Genomic DNA, 5,333 nt, shown 5'->3' on the forward strand with positions numbered 1-5,333 from the left:
GTTGGGACCGGGAGGAAGAGGAAGAGCTACACCAGTCGAAGTCAAAAAGCATACTCTTTATTTTGGTCTTTGGTTCAGGTCCACAAAAAGGGATATTACAGAAATGAATGACAAGAAAAAGGAGCCTCGACTAGCGAGAAGGCAAAACCGTTGACCAAATGTCTGGAATCTAGGCAGAGTTCCACACATTAGTGTTAGCTTCCCAAAATCACATATCATACCCGACAGCCTATCAGAGCCACCACTAGCAAAAAAGCCAAAAAGGGTAAATTTCACACCAGTGTACGTTCAAGAAAACCTAATCGTCGAGTCCCAATCATCCTTCATAGAAGGCATTGATATTCTATTCAATAGGGATTCCGATGAAAGTCCATCAGAAACCGCTCCAAAATCCACCAAAGTGGAGATCATTACCGACCAAAAGGAAGACTCACCCTTTCCAACGGGCATTGACTGGGCATCAGTCGTCACCCCACGAGTTTGGGAGGGACTATGCCCCAATATGACAACAATCAATCGGAGATCATGGTCATCTCCGAGCCACCAATCAAATCATTCAACAAATCACTCGCTCATCTCATTCGTCCCTCAGAGAAGGGGACACATTGCACAACTGGGAAGAATTCCCATTGACACTTGAAGCTGTTGAGGCCTCAAAAAAAATGTTGTTAGGTGACATCAATTTGCCCGAGGATCATAACTAGCCCTCGTCCTCGGGTAAAATTGTTTTGAGGGCTCCCTATCTTTACTAATGAATTTGCATGATTGTTTTTCTTATTTCAGGTATCCAGAAAATCACAAAAGAATAAATATTTCTCAAAAAGTAAAAAAAATTAAAAATTTCTCAAAAATCAAAAAGTTTTCAAAATCGCAAAAAAATATATATTTTTCAAAAATTGAAAAAAGAGTTTTCGAGGGATCTGTCTCCATCAAATGAGTACCTAGATAAAACGGAATTTGAAAGGGACGAATATGATTTCGATCTTGAACTCGATTTTGACCTCATGGGGATCGAAGAAGAATCTGAGGACGAAATAAAATACCCACCCAAAGAAATCAAAGACTTGGTAGAACGTCACGAGAAAGGTGTTCAGCCAAACATCGAGGATATAGACTCAATCAATCTTGGTACCGAAGAGGACCCACGAATTGTCAAGATAGGAGCTTTATTAACGTCACAACAAAATGAAGAAATGGTCAAACTATTGCGAAACTATCAGGACGTCTTCGCGTGGTCGTACAGAGATATGTCGGGGTTAGATACAGATCTCGTTGTTCACAAGTTACCAATTACTTTTGGAAGTAAGCCAATCAAGCAGAAACTAAGAATACTGAAGCCTAAATGGACCCTCAAGGTCAAAGATGAGGTCATAAAACAGTTTGAAGTAGGATTTCTTGCAGTTTCTACGTACCCTGAATGGTTGGCTAACGTGATCCCAATACCCAAGAAAGATGGGAAGGTATTTATGTGTGTTGACTACCAAGACTTGAACAAAGCTAGTCCTAAGGATGATTTTCCACTACCACACATCGACACTCTAGTCGATAGTACAGCAGGGCATGGCATGTTCTCGTTCATGGATGGCTTCTCATGCTATAATCAAATAAAAATTGTAGAAGAAGACCAGGAAAAGACTGCATTTATCACACCATGGGGTACTTTCCACTATAAAGTCATGCCATCCGGGTTGAAGAATGCAGGGACGACTTACCAATGGGTAATCAGGACGGAAGGAACAGGCCATCTACTATCTTAACAAGAAATTCACCGATTATGAAGCAAAATATTCAACACTTGAGAAGACTTGCTGTGCATTAGTCTGGGCATCTCAACGACTGCGTCATTATTTGCTTAGTTACTCAACTATGCTTATCGTCTGGATGGACCCCCTGAAGTACTTATTCGAAAAACCAGCGCTAACAGGTCGCACAGCAAAATGGCAGTTATTGTTATCAGAGTTCGACATCACTTATGTCACTGAAAAGGCCATCAAAGGGCAAGCCATCGCTGACCACCTCGTCGAAGACCCATTGCCTGACTATGAGCCATTAAAGACAAATTTCCCGGATAAAGCCATACTATTTATCGAGATTGAGGACGATGATGAGGAACCAAGCTGGAAAATGTACTTTGATGGAGCTGCCAATCAGAAGGGAAACGGAATAGGGGCAGTCTTAATCAAACCAGACGGGTCCCACGTGCCAATTGCTATCAGATTAAAATTCCAATGTTCCAATAATAAGGTTGAATATGAAGCATGTATAGCATGATTGAAATCAGTACTGGATCTCGAGGTAGATGAGATCGATGTTTTCAGAGATTCAAGCTTAGTAATCTATTAGACGACTGGAGAATAAAGACTGGTCCCTTACGACGAGTATTTAGAGGAATTAAGCTCATGTTTTGATCGGATCTCATTCACCTACATGCCAAGAGCTAAGAACCAGTTCGCTGATGCACTAGCTACACTTGCTTCCATGTTAGTATTTCAGAAGATCTGGTCATCGACCCAATTGAGATTGGAATTCAAGATGAACCGACTTACTGTCTTCCCGTCGAAGTAGAAGAACCCGAAGAAAAGCCTTAGTACTCGGACATCAGGGCATATCTCGAGGATCGAACCCTTCCCTCAGAGGCAACGTCAAATGATCGCAGAACCATTCAAAAATTGGCAGGTAATTCTTAATCAGCAACAGCATCCTGTACAAGAAATCGCACCACGAGATATTGCTCCGATGCGTGGCAGAAGCAAAAGCAAAACGATTAATCGAGACTGTACATGGTGGAGTCTGTGGACCTCATATGAATAGTCATATGCTAGCAAAGAAGATTATGCGGATGGGATATTACTGGATAACAATGGAAAGTGACTACTATCAGCATGTTCGCAAATGCCATCTGTGCCAGATCTACACCAACAAGATCAATACTCCGCCTTCGAAGCTACATAATATGACCACTCCTTGGCCCTTCTCACTCTGGGGAGTGGACGTCATCGGGCCAATCTCACCTAAAGCTGCAAATGGGCATCGCTTTATTCTAGTGGCTATCGACTACTTCACCAAGTGGGTAGAAGCTGCTTCATAAGCCAACGTCACTAAAAGTAATGTCCTGAAGTTTGTCGAGAACAACATTGTCTGCAGATATGGACTTCCCAGAGGATTAGTGACTGATAATGCCAAAAACTTCAAGAACAAGGACATGGTCAAGATGGGCGAAGATTTCTAGATTACTCATCACAACTCTGTACCCTATAGACCTAAGATGAATGGAGCAGTTGAGGCAACCAACAAGAATATCAAGAAATTTATCGAGAAGATGGCAGTTACGTACAAAGATTGGCACGACATGCTACCTTTTGCACTTCACGCCTATCGAACCTCGTTCAGAACTTCGACTGGGGCAACTCCGTATTCATTGGTCTATGGATTGGAAGCAGTCTTTCCCGTAGAAGTTGAGATTCCCTCCCTCCAGATCTTAAAAAAAGTAGAGTTAGATGAAGCAGAATGGATTCAAACTCGATTTGATCAATTGAATCTAATAAAGGAGAAGCGTCTTGCAGCCATCTGCCACGGACAGATCTATCAACGACGAATAGCTCGCACCTATAACAAGAAAGTCAAGCCTAGAGATTTCTCCCCAAGGGACCTTGTTCTTGAAGAAAAATCTGCCAATCCAGGAAGAAGCTAGAGGAAAGTTTTGATCGAACTATGTTGGACCCTTCATCGTGAAGAAGGTGATGACGGGAGAAGCTCTGATCCTTACGGAAATGGACAGACAAGTCTTTCTGCAAGCCGATCAATGCTGACACTGTCAAGAAATACTATGCCTAAGATCTGACCCTGAGATGACGAAAGGCCATCCTTGATATCCTGAACAAATTTACTAACCCTAGTCAACCCTTTTGAGCCATCACGTTCATTTCTTAACCTAAGACGAGGGCAAGTCAATAACTACAAAACAATACAAAAAAAATGGAAAAAATGAAAAAAAAAAAAGAGACAAAAGAAAAGAAAATCAAATAGAAGATCAAAAGTATCAAAATATTCCTAGCCCGCATGAGGATAAACTGTGAACGGCTAAAAATACAAAAAAAATTAAAAAAGTCAAAAAACTCAGACACTTGATCTGAGCTCGACCCAAATCTTCAGCCTAAACAAGTTCGAGAGACGCTGGGAGGAGACATAGATCACCTTTTCGAAGTAAAAATAGACGAACCCAATGTCTAATCCATTCTAAATAAACCCAGACCTTAACCATTTGTATCCTGCCACTACCATAAGCCTAAGTCAATGTTTCGTCCTACTAAAAGTCTTTTTTGATCAGGAAATGTTCTAGGGCAACACAATGACAATGGCAGCACCAATGATCTTGCGACTTGGTCCGGACCTCAAAGTCTTATTAATCGTTGAAAAACTCGAGAGGGGAATCCAAGTCGGATATTCGAAAAAAAATAGTACTTAAAGTGTAGAGTAGCCGATCTCGCAGCTCAACTTGAGTTGTCGAACCACAAATAGTTGTCAGCAAACTCGAGAGGGGAATCTAGATCGATTACTCAAGAAAGATTGCCATTACAAGACTAGAGTTGTCGTTCTCGCAGCTCAACTTGAGTCACCAAGTCACAGAGACACAGAGACTCCGAACAGAATTGAAATGTAAAAAGATCCAAAAATACAAACATAGTTTGAAAAGGCATAGTGAAAACCCGAAAGGACTCTATGAGTAAAAGAATCAGACTATGGCAAGATCAAAGCCACTGGCATGATGAAAATCCCAAAAAGGACGTTAATGCGCAAAAATGTGAAAACCGAGTCTGGTGAAAACCGTAACTGGCACCAGGGGCAATAAGGGAAAACAAAAAAATAATAATAATAATAATAATAATAAAACCTGGCCCGCAAGAGTATAAACTGTGACCGACGAAATCCATCCAAAAACCCGTGACCCAAACAGATAACAATCTTCCAAACACCAGAGCACTGGGGATGACTCTAAAGGAATCAAAAGATAATTGACGCTTATATCCCCTGTGTTTAGCAAAAGTACCAAAATCGTCATAACCAAAGATTTTACAAACTCTGAATTTATCGTACTCATTTGATAAAGACATTTCACAAGATTGCATTTCAAAACTACTATTTTGGCCAATGATGACAAATCTATGACTCATTCGACAAAACTTCAGTTTTCATAAACATTAGATATACCTGAGGCCAAGTAAGTAAAAAACCTATTTTCGTTGCATTAATCTTTCAACATTTTGCATACATTCAGATAATGAAAAGAAAATACAAAAAAAGTGAATACAACGCAGGAAATCCAACACCATGGT

Source organism: Akebia trifoliata, chromosome 6 (genome assembly GCF_017979445.1).
Source record: "Akebia trifoliata isolate Shusen 1 chromosome 6, ASM1797944v1, whole genome shotgun sequence".
Taxonomy (NCBI): domain Eukaryota; kingdom Viridiplantae; phylum Streptophyta; class Magnoliopsida; order Ranunculales; family Lardizabalaceae; genus Akebia; species Akebia trifoliata.